The sequence below is a fragment of the Chelonia mydas genome, chromosome 9, assembly GCF_015237465.2.
Source record: "Chelonia mydas isolate rCheMyd1 chromosome 9, rCheMyd1.pri.v2, whole genome shotgun sequence".
In the NCBI taxonomy this organism is placed as follows: domain Eukaryota; kingdom Metazoa; phylum Chordata; order Testudines; family Cheloniidae; genus Chelonia; species Chelonia mydas.
The window spans coordinates 99,384,610-99,399,937 of record NC_057855.1 but is presented as its reverse complement, the minus strand read 5'-3'; the positions used below and the strand labels follow the sequence as shown (position 1 = coordinate 99,399,937).

Here is a 15,328-nt window from a genome sequence, read left to right as displayed (position 1 = left end):
CGGAGAACACTTCAATCTCTCTGGTCACGCGATTACAGACATGAAAGTTGCGATATTACGACAAAAAAACTTCAAATCCAGACTCCAGCGAGAGACTGCTGAACTGGAATTCATTTGCAAATTGGATACAATTAACTTAGGCTTGAATAGAGACTGGGAGTGGCTAAGTCATTATGCAAGGTAACCTATTGCCCCTTGTTTTCCAACCCCCCCCCCCTTCCTCAGACGTTCTTGTTAAACCCTGGATTTGTGCTGGAAATGGCCCAACTTGATTATCATACACATTGTAAGGAGAGTGATCACTTTAGATAAGCTATTACCAGCAGGAGAGTGGGGTGGGAGGAAGTATTGTTTCATGGTCTCTGTGTATATAATGTCTTCTGCAGTTTCCACAGTATGCATCCGATGAAGTGAGCTATAGCTCATGAAAGCTTATGCTCAAATAAATTGGTTAGTCTCTAAGGTGCCACAAGTACTCCTTTTCTTTTTACTAAACTCAGTGAAAGTGACTGTTTCTTACAGATTTAGTGGAATTCTCTTTTCTGTCTTTAATCTGTCAGACGTATCCATAAATTGTGGTCTCCAATAGCAACAATTTAGTGTATGCAATCAAGGGCTCAGATCCTGGTGTGTTGCAGGCGCAACCACTTTATAGAAGCTACCTGGCCACGAAAGAATAACCCTAGTGGAGGGGAATCTTTTGGTGGTACAGAGTTGATGTAGTGTCACCTATGTCAGTTTCCTTCCTGCTGCTGATGTAGGAGTGAGGCTTGAGAAGAGGAGTATGGCCAGGGCATCGCTACACAAGTTGGCTGCTTTATTGAACTTTAGGGATTCTTGGCAGGTGGAAAATTTACAGCAGCCTGAAGATTGCTCTAAATTGCACTAGGGGATTGGCCCAGCACTTGGAGAGTCCAGTTGGGGAAGCATTAAGGCCAACTTTGCAAACCCCCATCTGAGCTATGCTCCTTGGCTGTAGCCATGGATGTGGGTAAAAATGCAGAATTGCAGTTAGTTGAATTCCTATCTAGTTTCAGTAACCTTAGAGATGAATAGGTGCTGCTCACACATCTCATCGAGCAATTATTTCAGGCAGGTTGTCTGAACTCTGTTTTACAGCACCATATTGAGCCATATTCAGAAAGTTCTCTTAGAAACCATAAGAGCTATTACTTCAGTGAAAGATTAATTCAGACAAAAAAGTGCTCGGAGGCCACCAGAAAAGTACTGATACAACCTATATTGAGTACTGGCTCAATCCCGCCTATGGACAAAAGCTACCTTTAGCTCACTCACACAATAGGAAGTGTAAATAGCAAACAGGATAGGCTAAATGGGATAGCTGAGGCATCATTACTCAAGAGAATAGTTATTTGAAATGATGGCGTGGTCACCATATCTACAGTTCAAAAATTGACTATTATGAGAGGGTGCCTATGATTTCCAGGTTTCTAAGTGAGGAACAGGTAGGAAAACCTGTGGTTATTTGAGAGTTTCTGGTAAATGAATCCAACCTTTTGTTTGATGTCTGGGATTCTGAAATCTAATTTTACCCACTTACTATTCCACTTGCTCTGTCATATCTTTCACCGTTTTTTCTCACTATCCTTCCAGTTTGTCTTCATTAAGAAGTGCTCCATTTCCTCCTTATCTTTATTGCTTCTTCCCCACAGTGCTAAAAAACAAACAAAAAACACACCTCTCATTTTCAGGATGCTGAAAACCACTACAAAGTCTCCAGCTCTTGTGGGTAACTTCCACTTTGAGAATCTTTGTGGTTATCCACATCCGTTGTACATGAACTTCGCCTTGTCTAGACTAGGATTTAAGGTACGGTGTTATGTGCTAACACACATATTTTAGAATTTTAATATATACAAGCCACTCTGCCTTTAACACGTTTGAGTTAGAGCCTGAGGAAGCCGTGTCTAGATAAGGCCTTTGTGCGTGTGCGTCTGTCCCGGTCTAAACCCCGGCTTTTGACATTAGTGGTTCCATTGTAACCCTCTAGCATGCCTGCAATACATCATATTGCAACACACAGGTCTTCTCTCCTCCTATGTTAATAAAAGCACTGTCCTTTTACAAGTAACATTTCACTAGATTCTTCCTTTGTTTTTTCAACAAGTTTAGTACATTATAAGATATTAGAACTTTGTTTTACTTTTTACCTTTACTTTTTGAACCAACACACACTTGTTCGTACATTAGACAGCATGCAGAGACAGGAATCCATGAGTGTGCTTGCCCTATTGTGCGCATCAGAGCAAGACGGCTGAATCTCCAGACCCCTGAAGCCAGAAAAAGAAAAAAAGGACATTAATAACATACAGATAACATGAGACACAACCAAAGCAAAGCCCAGCTGTCTAAAAACATCATAGAATCATAGAATATCAGGGTTGGAAGGGACCTCAGGAGGTCATTTAGTCCAACCCCCTGCTCAAAGCAGGACCAATCCCCAACTAAATCATCCCAGCCAGGGCTTTGTCAAGCCTGACCTTAAAAACTTCTAAAGAAGGAGATTCCACCACCTCCCTAGGTAATGCATTCCAGTGTTTCACCACCCTCCTAGTGAAAAAGTTTTTCCTAATATCCAACCTAAACCTCACCCACTGCAACTTGAGACCATTACTTCTTGTTCTGTCATCTGCTACCACTGAGAACAGTCTAGATCCAGCCTCTTTGGAACCCCCTTTCAGGTAGTTGAAAGCAGCTATCAAATCCCCCCTCATTCTTCTCTTCCGCAGACTAAACAATCCCAGTTCCCTCAGCCTCTCCTCGTAAGTCATGTGTTCCAGTCCCCTAATCATTTTTGTTGCCCTCCGCTGGACTCTCTCCAATTTTTCCACATCCTTCTTGTAGTGTGGGGCCCAAAACTGGACACAGTACTCCAGATGAGGCCTCACCAATGTCAAATAGAGGGGAATGATCACATCCCTCGATCTGCTGGCAGTGCCCCTACTTATACATCCCAAAATGCCACTGGCCTTCTTGGCAACAAGGGCACACTTTTGACTCATGTCCAGCTTCTCGTCCACTGTAACCCCTAGGTCCTTTTCTGCAGAACTGCTGCCTAGCTTTTCGGTCCCTAGTCTGTAGCGGTGCATGGGATTCTTCAGTCCTAAGTGAAGGACTCTGCACTTGTCCTTGTTGAACCTCATCAGATTTCTTTTGGCCCAATCCTCTAATTTGTCTAGGGCCCTCTGTCTCCTATCCCTACCCTCCAGCGTATCTACCTCTCCTCCCAGTTTAGTGTCATCTGCAAACTTGCTGAGGGTGCAATCCACACCATCCTCCAGATCATTAATGAAGATATTGAACAAAATCGGCTCCAGGACCGACCCTTGGGGCACTCCACTTGATACCGGCTGCCAACTAGACATGGAGCCGTTGATCACTACCCGTTGAGCCCGACAATCTAGCCAACTTTCTATCCACTTTATAGTCCATTCATCCAGCCCATACTTCTTTAACGTGCTGACAAGAATACTGTGGGAGACCGTGTCAAAAGCTTTGCTAAAGTCAAGAAACAATACATCCACTGCTTTCCCTTCATCCACAGAATCAGTAATCTCATCATAGAAGGCTATTAGATTAGTCAGGCATGACCTACCCTTGGTGAATCCATGCTGACTGTTCCTGATCACTTTCCTCTCGTGTAAGTGCTTCAGGATTGATTCCTTGAGGACCTGCTCCATGATTTTTCCGGGGACTGAGGTGAGGCTGACTGGCCTGTAGTTCCCAGGATCCTCCTCCTTCCCTTTTTTAAAAATGGGCACTACATTAGCCTTTTTCCAGTCGTCCGTCATGCTTTTTTTCAGCATCCCCATGCTTTTCCATGACAAAATGGTCCCTTCTGACCCCACCCTAGTCTGTGAGCCTCTAGAACAAAGATAGGCAAACTACAGCCCGCAGGCCACATCCGGCCCGCGGGACTGTCCTGCCCAGCCCTTGAGCTCCTGGCCAGGGAGGCGAGCCCCTGGCCCCTCCCCTGTAGTTACGCCGCTGCACGGACAATGCGGCTGGCTCCGTCTGGGTAGCAGGGCTGCGAGCTCCTGCCACTCTGAGTGGCATGGTAAGGGGGTGGTGGCGGCGGGGAGGGTCCCAGGGGGCACACAGGGGACAGGGAGCGGGGGTGGTTGGATGGGGCAGAGTTTCTAGGGGGGGCGGTCATGGGTCAGGGAACTGGGGGTGTTGGATAGGGGGTGGGGTCCCGGGGGGCCTGTCAGGGAGTGGGGGTGTGGATGGGGGGTGGGGCAGTCAGGGGACAGGGAGCAGGGGGGGTTAGATGGGGGTGGGGTCCTGGGGGGGGCGGTTAGGGACGGGGGTGCTAGGAGGGAGTGGTCAGGGGACAAGGAGCAGGGGGGGTTGGATGGGTCAGGGGTTCTAAGGGAAGCAGTCAGGGGGCGGGAAGTGGGTGGCGGTGAATAGGGGGCAGGGACCAGGCTGTTTGGGGGGCACAGCTTTCCCTATCCGGCCCTCCATGCAATTTTGCACCCCGATGTGGCCCTCAGGCCAAAAAGTTTGCCCACTCCTGCTCTAGAACCAGACAAGATCATTCCCACCCAAGTATCTTCACAGGAGACAAGAAGGAAACTTGTAGTTCAAATTTCAAACATAGAAACCAAACTAATTATGGAAGTGATATAGAGAAAGACAATAGTAATAAAGCTCCTTATCTCTTCAAGCACGTTAGTGAATGTTGTTCTTAGTACACCCCAGGCTGCTAGGCCCACAGTTGATTCAGCAGTGGTTTGATATGTGTGGGGGTTGATGAATCTCCAAGGCATTTGCAACATGAGTGAGTGTCAGGTCATAGAAAGTAGCCCCTGCCCTTCATGAAGTATGCACAGACACTGTGGCAAGACAGAACGATTTGCAGCAGGCTGCCAAATGTGCTTTATACATCACTGGTACTATGCACCTGCTCAAGAGAGGCTCTTTGGAGCTCTGCCAGGCATCATGAGATAGGTGCAACTATCCAAGATCAAGCAGTGGTTGCAGAGAATACTGTGCGTGGAGGCACCGCACTTTTGCCACTTGCAGCAATGCGATTGCATTAGTGAAAGTTGAAGCCATACAGTTTCCAAGTACAGACAAGGGTTTGGAAGCTTTGCATAGGAAAGAGAAAGCAGAGGCTTCAGCAACAGTTGAAAACACACCACTGAAGCTGAAGGTCTTCTCTTTAAAGAAAGGCCATTAGTGATATGTCTTTAAACACATTAATCCAAGAGGGCTTTTAACAGTGCAGGAACTATTCAACATTCAGACTTTACTGATGTTCCTGTGAGGCTTTTTTATGCATAACATCACTTTTCACATGCATATTGAATAACACTAACAGGTATGCCTTCAGTATTTAGCTACCAGTTTCACCACACTACAAGAAGGATGTGGAAAAATTGGAAAGCGTCCAGCGGAGGGCAACAAAAATTATTAGGAGGCTGGAACACATGACTTATGAGGAGAGGCTGAGGGAACTGGGATTGTTTAGTCTGCGGAAGAGAAGAGTGAGGGGGGATTTGATAGCTCCTTTCAACTACCTGAAAGGGGGTTCCAAAGAGTTCTCAGTGGTAGCAGATGACAGAACAAGGAGCAATGGTCTCAAGTTGCAGTGGGGGAGGTTTAGGTTGGATATTAGGAAAAACTTTTTCACTGGGAGGGTGGTAAAGCACTGGAATGTGTTACCTAGGGAGGTGGTAGAATCTCCTTCCTTAGAAGTTTTTAAGGTCAGGCTTGACAAAGCCCTGGCTGAGATGATTTAGTTGGGGATTGGTCCTGCTTTGAGTAGGGGGTTGGACTAGATGACCTCCTGAGGTCCCTTCCAACCCTGATATTCTATGATTCTCTGTGTCAGGTTCCCATCTGTTAGCTGGTTGACTGTCTTTCTATTCATCCTCTCTAGTCTGAAGAACCAGCTGAGGGTCTGCCACTACTTGATGTTGCCTGATTTCATCTGGACACACATGTAAATGTGTGCAGAGATAGAGAGGCCAACAGAAACAGATTTTAGGTGGTTCTTTTGTCAATTAACCCCACTTTCTTCCTATGCACACACAAATAATCAAATTCAAACTTGGTATAAATAAGGACAGATCCTATTAAAGTCTCAACACATTGGCCCATTCTGGCAGTGAAGCAAGCCACATTTTTCTAGACAGAACAAAAGACAATCGCACCCCTGTCAGTACTAAAGAATATTTTGAAAGACATGGACAAAGCTTATTCTGTGACATCTGATTTATTAATAGAAAAGAAACAAAAATAATTTCCTTCTGGCTGCTTCAGTGAACATCTTTTCATAAGTAAATAAATAAATGCTATTTTATTATTGTACAGAATACAATAAAATAGAAGAGCCGTTAAAGAGAAAATTCCCTGATATATCCTCCATTTGGAGCATCTGTTTAATTGTACAACTGGCAATGCTTCAGCGAACTACAGAAAGTACATTTTGCTGAAGATGAAAGTTCATGAAAAAGATGAAGTTCATGAGCTTAATGTATTTTCTTGGCAAATGTGCATGCTAGAAATACGTAAAAAGCTAGAAATTCTTTACAGATGGCAAAGCTGGTATGAAAGGTGTGCATTGCATTCAGTCTTCCTAAAATGCTGTCTTAAGGGAGTTTGCTCTTCTGACTTTAAATAACTTGCGTGCTATTTTGTGTCAAAGTGCATTCCCCCATCCTGTTTCTTGATAGAATTAAGAATGTGGTCTTCCATTAAAACCTTACTTTAGTCCCAGGGAAGCCACTTCTGAAAGTGCAGTCACATTAAAGGTTACGTCTATATTACAAGCAGAGGTGTAATTGTAGTGTGGGTAGGCATACCTCTACTAGCTTTAATCTAGCTAGCACAGACAACGGTCGTAGTGTCGACAAGGTGCACGGGCTAGCCTCCGACCTGAAGTACGAGATGGCCGGGGAGTCAGGGTACATAGTTGAGTTGCTAGCCTGTGCCTCCCTGTCTACACTACTGTTGTCACCAGTGCTAGCTAGATTACAGCTAGAACGGATATGCCTACTCATGCTTCAATCGCACCTTCACTTCCAGTCTAGCCATATGCTAGGACAGGCCAAGTTAATGAAAACTACTTCCTAAACAACTGCCTATCATAGTATTAACCCGCTACCTTGGTGTTGACTTATTCCATGGACGCCTCTATCCAGGTATATTCAGCATATGGAATGCTATGTGGTTCAGAAATGCCAAATTTGGTTTATGCCAGAGACAGCAAAATCCAAGAGCAATCTTTCACTTCCACAGATAGCAGGCAATAAATGAATCAATCTTGTACTACTCAGACAGAAAAAAGAACATATTATATATTTGTATTACTGTAACGCTTAGGATCCTAGTCATGGACCAAGACCCCATTGTGCTGGGCGCTGTACAAACGCAGAACAAAGACAGTCCTTGCCCCAAAGAATGATAGGTTACAAACCACAGTTAGCAGTTCTGCAATTTCACATTTGAGTTCCTTCAGAACTCTTGGGAGAATACCTTCTGGTCCTGGTGACCAGATGTTTTACAATTACACTTTACAAACATTCAGTAACTTGGCTAACTGTTATTTTAAAATGATAGAGACAAATTTGTCTGTTACACTCATGCAACCCAATTTAGTTTTTGGGGGTTGCAGTCTTATTACAGAGTAGATCTTGGCCCTCTTATCAACCTTCAGCATGTGAAACTCCCTCTTAAATTGTGTGGAATGGAATTAACTGTGGTGCTTAGACAGTCTTAAATAAAGCAGGGAAAATGGGATATTTGCAAAGTTATTTTGAGGTCACAGACTTGGCTTGGAAGGGTTATAACCCTAATATCTGGGCTTATTTATCTCAGTCACCCATCTATGAAGCACATAAGAACGGTCATCCATCTCCACCCTCTGACAAACAGAGGGTAGGGATGGTGATATCACTGCCCTAAGATCTAGGCATATTAAATTTTGTTTCTTCCTAAATCCCAATATCATATGGATATGTAAAATTTAAAAAATATATAAAAACCTCATTTGCACTGTAGTTCCATACAACTAGTTTTGCCATTTCAAATCAGCAAATATTGCTATACATGCTGTCTTTTAAATTAATCTCTGTGATTCAAAGTATTTCTAACTCTCACCTTTAAACCTTTGAGATAAAGTGGCACTGTTTCACTGTTAATGGGATGAAAGGAAACGCCGTTGGAAATCTCACACGTCTATTACTTTTTCAAATGTTTTAAAAAGGCAATTGTTATGATTTCACAGATTTCACCCTCTTGATACACTGTAAAAAATTCCAAGGCTTTGTTAGAAGAAGAACGAAAATGCCTTTGGATAAAAATTCATTATGTCTAGATTTCATTCATTCATTTACTTAACTTATGCTTTCAAGGTTTAAAAAGAACAAAAATCTTCTTAGGGCAACCATTTAAATGCCTAATGCCAAAAGGGATCAATAATTTATCTTGTCAGTGGAGTTGGAATGATACAAGCTATCACATCTGCCAATTGATTTCATGGCCATACTAACCCTAAAATAGTTAACCTAGATTTTGTTTAGTATCTTTAGCACTAGAAAAATTAAGCAAAATAAAATACAGTTCCCCCACCACCATCTCGTCCCAGGTGGCTCTCTGTTAAGATCACAGTTTTTTAAGTCTGTATTGATGCCTTTTCTATGCAAATTGAACAGAATCCTGTAAGATCTCCAGGATCTCCCTGGAGAGTTCTTCACAAGTTATTCTCCTTCAATCAGCATCTGAATGATCTCCCCCCAACCTGGATTTCAGATGACTGAAGCAAACAGTTACCTTCAGAAATAGCATTAATGTGGTAAAAATTAGATCTGATCTGTATCATTAATGATCACTATGGACAGCAGGGCCAATTTTCTCCTCTCACACTAGAGTAAATTTGGAGTTAACTCAATTGTCAATGGAGTTACAATGAGGTAAGAGTGGTGTAACAAAGTAATTTTGGGGGGGGGGGGAGGGATAGGAGCTCAGGACAGTTATGTTTATTTCATTGATATTTCTAATAATCCAATAAAGTCGGTAAATTTAAAATTCCACTGTGTGCCCCATAGGTTGGGTTTTTTAGGGACAGCACTTACGAGCATTATGATGTAAAAAAACCAGAATTGAGACATGGTTAAAAAACTAGTATGATTTGATTTTTATGGAATTTTTAAATAATTTACATCTATAAATTGTATTCAGATTGAATTTTGGGGAAAGCTTGATGGTGTTGCTTAAGTGCAGAATCATTGAAAAGCCATGTGGCAGGATTTAGGGGGGTGGTTAGCCATGAGTTACTACCATCTATGTACTATGTCTTTAACACAAAATTCTCAGGAGGGCCTGCTCCTGCAGCTCTTTTTCATATGGAACTCACACCGACGTATGATCCTAAAAGGTTAATGGGATATATAGAATTCCTATAGAGGAGTGGGAGTGCCATAAAACAATATCACACTAATTTATAGGTTAGGGAAGTTATTGGGGCCAAAATCATTTAATCTGTGCAACCCCCGTTGTGGTCTTCTCACCCAAGAGATTGGGGTAAAACAGAAATAATGTAGTGGAAATATGGTGAACCCCAATCATTCATGATTCATGAACCCCTCCCAAAAATCATGAGATGATTTAAAAAAATCTCATGATTGTTAAGACAATACATTTTGGATTAATTTTATTTGCCTTCTGGTTCTTGAGACTTTAGGATGTGTGTTTTCAGGCTTTTCTCCAAAATTATGAAGGCCAGGAACTTTCATTTAATAAAAATGGGGGGGTTGAGATTTTCTTGTAAGATATGGCTCCAGGAGCTGGAGCTTTAAGAAAAACACCAAATATCAGAGTTGGCCCAGAGATCCCCTAACTTCCCAGAAGGCACCCTGTTCTTATGCTGGGTTCCTCTAGGGATCTACAGAGGAAAACTGAAGACAGAAAAATCTATCCCAGTGCAAGCCGCTGAGGAGCCAGCTATAGAGAACCTGACGAGACAGATGACAGACACAAGTGTGCACATGAGGGGCGTGCATCCCTCCTAACTGGATGAGCACTAGTATAGCTTTTCCAACGGTTGCGATTTTACAGTATGTCTTACCATATTTGATGTTCTTCTTAAAGCCTCAGCTCCACAGGCTACTAACTCATTCATCCGTAAGTGCAGGCCTCCGTAGTCCTTTGCGGGCTACAGTGCTTTCCCACTGGGTCCACCCTAGTCTGGCCTACTAGATGCAGGGAAGAAGAGCAGCTTCCTCCCACCCTTGTTGGGAGCGCTAAATAAGGGCAGGTGCAGGAGGGACGGACCTTAGCTGTTTTGTGGGCCAAGGCAGAAAACTTTTTTGGCAGCCACCACCGCCAGCCAACCTCCCCTCCCTAAAAAATGCCAGCCAAGAAAGAAGGCCAGCCAATCATCAGCGTAGCCAGAATGGCTGGCTGAGCACAGCAGAAAAAGCTGAGTGGCACAGCAGCCCAGTGCCCCCTGGAAGTTGGTACCTAGGGCGACTGCCTTGCTTCACTCACCCCTAGAACTAGCCCTGGGCAGATGCCCGCACCAGGCCTCCAGTTCCAATCAACGCTTTGTTTCCCTGGGGATTTTCCTTCACGTGTGTTCCCCTGGTCCAGAAACAATGACCACTCTGCACAGACCTCACCTGCCCCTCCCCAGTGCAAGGCCCCCAAAAGTCTCATCAAGCACCTCCCTCCCCACCTTGTGTTCCTTGTTTTACTGGCAGCTCTTAGTCTCCTCCCATGCCACTATTCTGAGCACAGCCTGTCTTAGGTTTCTTCCCCAGCTCCAACGCTCTGGCCATGGCGGGCATGACTGCCAGCCCTTCCCTCTCTGCAGAGTCTGCCCAGCAAGCTGCTGCTTCTTCCAGCTGTCCTTCAGTGGAGAGAGACACACCAAATCTTTCCTCATCCACGCTCCCCATGAAACTCCTCCTTCCCTTGACTGGCTTCCTTCCTACTGCAAAAGGCTTGATTTACATAGCCCCCTCCCTCTTCCCAGCAGGCCCTGCTTCCATTCTGCCATAACTAGCTCCCTGAGGAATTACAAATCCCACAATGGCTGTCTTCAAAGGGATGGCACTTGGAACAGGGATGTGCAGACCCAGGCTTGCCCTTAAAAGGACAACCTGGGACTCCTCACAAACCAGTAAAATTTAACACTATAGTGAAAGGCAAATAGAGTTCAGTATTACAAACCCCAAGCATTCAAAAATGAGTCAGGCCTCAAACAATTATCAAGAGATTGGTTTAAAAATGTGCATTCCATTCATGTTTTGTTGCAGAAAAAAGGTCAAAAACATGAACTGAGTGCACCCCAAAGATTCAGTAACCCTCAAGGCAAATTTTAAAAAAAGCAACTTTGGCTTAAACACAGGGAAATATGGGGTGCAGAATGGAGGAGGGATTTGGAAGAGGTGTGCAGAGGAATGCAGAGAGATTCAGGTGGCTGGGGGAATTTGGAGCATACAGTACAGCTGCTCAGTGCTACTTTGGTGATACAAAGCAACTATAAATCTAGTTTATCTGGCCAGTAAGCTCAGGCTGCTTTGTGCTGCTCCAGAGTGGGGAAAGGACACCGTGTGTACAGGTTAACATGGCCATAAAAGTTAAATTTAAAAATATGGAAGGTTGACACGTCATCTCTCCTTAGAAACAACACAGGGTAACTAAAATGTGCATGCCACTGCCATGCACCCTCTTGCAGCCAGGTCACATGCTGCAGATGCACCCTGCCTAAATCTTCCCAACTGGGTCAGTAACATTCTCTTTGGGATTCTTGTTTACCATTCATGTACGACATTTTCAATTAAAAATCGAAACAAGCCATAGAAATTCCTAGACAAAAGATGTTCAAATGGAGTTAAGACTCACAGTACATATCAGCAATTTAAGGTTAACTACACTACAGGTATGTTGCAGTTATCTCAAAAGCATTATATTATAAACCCAGGAGATTCAAAGTTAAACTTAAAAGAAATCCAAGCATGTTACAGTATGAAAATACAAGTAAGGAAGTCAACCACCCTTCACTTTCCCCTGTCATGACACAAGAGGGGAAAATAAGAAAAAGTCTAATCGGTCTTTAAAAATCAGATTAATCTAATATGGGAACAGAAACAGTAAAATGCCTGAATCATAATCACATAGTTATTGCATGGTGTCACTACAAGACAGTGCAATGGTTGTTCAGATGTTCCTACCTGAACACCATTCTATTCTTTCAGTATTATAAATGTAAAATTCCCTAAATTATCGCTCTCACATTTCCAGTTTGAATGTGAGCCCAGCAATTCAATCTCCTTTCCCATGTCTTGAAAAGGTTATTTCTATTATGGTAGTGCTAGGGGCTGTACACAGAGTAAGAGACACTCTTTGCCCTGAATAGTTTATAATCTAAGCTCCTGATTCCATCAACACTTGCCTGCATGCTTAACTTCAGTGCCATTGACTTCAATGGCACTATAAAGGTAGGCATGCTCCTCAGTGTTTGCAGGATCAGGTCCTAACTATTTAAGACAACATTTGGGAAGAGAAAGAACCACAGAGAGGTGAAGGGACTTGCCCAAGGCCACGGGGCAGGTTAGCAGGGCCAGCTTGTCCGAGTATCAGTTCAGTGCCCTATCCCCTGGACCACATTCTGACTGAGTCTTCTCCGCTTCCATCACCTTTAAGCTTCAGCATTCTAGCATTTCAATGTACTCCTGTTTTTAAGGCCCCTCCACATATATATATTAGGACCTGTGACTCATAGCTATCTCTTGTTACTGGTACTTTGGCTCCCTCACGTTCCTTCCATATCACCAAGAATTTCATATCTATTTCCAGGGATGTCAGATAGTGCATTGTATGTGGAAAATGCCCCCACTTGAACTGTGTACTGTACGTTGGGGACAATGAGACACTGTCTCGAAGCTTGTAACACTTTGCAATTGTGCAAACTTTGTTTAATGATTTATGTGACCTTTATTATGTACCCTATGGCAGAGATGATTTCAGAACAATTGTTATATAAAATTGCAGAAACAAACGTACTATTCATCTAGTATCACATTAGCCTGATTTAAAAGGGTAGATTGTTCTTTCAGCAGATTTTCTATTCCTTTCTGGTTTGGTTCTCCATAAGGCATTGAAAGCAGAGGAAGATAGTTTGTCAGGACATTCTGCATTCAGAGAGTGGGCGATGGACATTCCCATGATTGACCTGTTCTCTTGTATAGAGAGAGAAACGTCCACTGAAGAATCTGACTTGCACTAGCAATCACTTCAGGATGCTAAGATTTGGGTCTGGATCTTATTCACTGGGGCCAGAGATTGTGCTTTAAAGGGAGACCTAGCAAGGGATAGAGAGGAAACTCAGCAACAAACAAGTCCATAATAATTATGCTCTGCAGTTTACTGCTAATTTTTTTGGGGGGGGAGTGGGAATACGGTGGTATTTGGGATTTATAAGGAAGCATCCATCTGTTTTTATTTATCTTTCATCAGACCATCAAGGTCCCTAACAGATGAACTAGGGAAGAAGGAGTCTGTGACACAGGTTTTGTCTAGGTGATGAAAAGAGGTGCTCGTGGAAACTGAGTCAGCAAACTCAAATTAGCTAAAGAGATTTGAAACACCCCTTGGCGTCAGATGCATCACAAAACAGCACGTTAAAATGGTATTATCTGGTCCTATAGTACTAGCTGGCCACAAGGAAACAATTTTAATTTTGTTAAACTATTGTCTACACTGGGTGTTAAAGGAGGTAACATGATCTGAAACACAACTCAATTTTAAAGCATCTTTGTTCCCTGCCAGCAAGATCCAAAGGGTGCTGAATGCTTTGTACTTCCTTAATGGTTTGTCTACACTTGAAATTCGGATTAAGGTAGGGTTTGAATTTAGAGCACAACAGCTATTTGGAATAACTGTGTGGACACTATTTGTCCATAGTATCAATGCCCACACAGGGAATTATTCAGAAATAACAAGAAAATATTCCTGAGTAACTCCAGTTTAAGCCCTAATCTGAAACCACTTCCCAAGTAGAACCAGCAACATCAGCTGCTTTTGGGCAGGACCATTTGTGGGCTGAAGGGTCACTATCAGGAGAAGGCACTTAATAGGCCACATTATTATTTGTTTGTATTACAATAGTCCCTAGAGACCAACCCAGCATGGAGCCCCATTGTGCCAGGAACTGTACCAACACAGAGCAGCAACAAATTCCTATCTTGGAGAGCTTACAATCTAAACACAAACTGAAAATACCCTATGTTTAAAAGGCAGGTTTTTTTGGCCTTGTGGGGACACCACTTCCAGGGCACCCTCTCAAGGCATGAGCGGGGGGCCATGCAGCCCCCTCCCTCAGTAACTTTCCACACTCTAAAGTATTTAAAACAAAACTCTCCTTCTGGGAGGGATAGGGGGAGGGTGTTTGAGGGAGGGTGCATGAGGCAAGGTGAGGTGGGGTGCAGTGCTGGCTAGGTGGGTGCTGAGGGGAGGGTGCCTGGGGTGGGACAAATACTGGCTACCTGGGTGCCGGGGGACGGTGCTTGGAGCAGGATGGCATGCTGGCTGGCTCGCTGCTAGGGGAAGGGTGCCTAGGATGGGGTGGGTGCTGGCTGGCTGGGTGCTAACAGAGGGTGGCAGGAGTGGGATAGAGAGTGCTGGCTAACTGGGTGTGGGTGCCCAAGGCGAGAGGGTGCAGGCTGGATTGGTGCTGGAGAAGGGTGCCTGGGGGGGTGAAGGGTGCTTGGGGCACTTAGGTGCTGGGAGAGGGTGCCCAGAGTGGGTGCTGGCTGGGTGCTAGGGAGGGTGCCTGGGGTGGATGTTGGCTGGGTGCTGGGGAGGGTGGCCAGGGTGGGAGCTGGCTGCCTGGGCACTGGGGGAGGGTGCCCAGAACGGGTGCTGGCTGGGGAGGCTGCCTGGGGCAGGTGCTGGCTGGGTGCTGATGCGGGTGCCCAGGGTGGATGTTGGGTGGGGGCTGGGGAGGGTGCCTGGGGTAGGTGCTAGCTGGGGGCTGGGGAGGGTGCCCAGGGTGGGTGCTGGCTGGCTGGGGAGGGTGCCCGGGGTGGATGTTGCCTGGGTGCTGGGGAGGGTGCCTGGGGCGGGTGCTGGCTGGGGGTGGGGAGGGTGCTTGGGGTGGGAACTGGCTGGCTGAGGGCTGGGGAGGGTGCCCAGGATGGGAGCTGGCTGGGGGCTGGGGAGGGTGCCCGTAGCGGGAGCTGGCTGGCTGGGAGCTGGGGAGGATGCCTGGGGTGGGGGCTGGCTCGGCACTGGGGGAGGGTGCCCAGGGCAGGTGCTGGCTGGGTGCTGATGCAGGTGTCTGGGGCGGGTGCTG

The 15,328-nt window shown here is 45.0% G+C and overlaps 1 long non-coding RNA gene across 1 annotated transcript in view; it reads right to left on the bottom strand.

The window, feature by feature from the left end:
* Window positions 1-504: 504 nt before the first annotated feature.
* LOC122461811 overlaps window positions 505-15,328 on the bottom strand; it is a 55,887-nt gene continuing 41,063 nt past the window's right edge. The window contains exons 3-4 of the long non-coding RNA XR_006284004.1: window positions 2,172-2,291; window positions 505-1,675 (exon numbers count right to left, since the gene is read on the bottom strand). This is a non-coding gene — a long non-coding RNA (uncharacterized LOC122461811). The remainder of the gene's footprint in view (window positions 1,676-2,171; window positions 2,292-15,328) is intronic.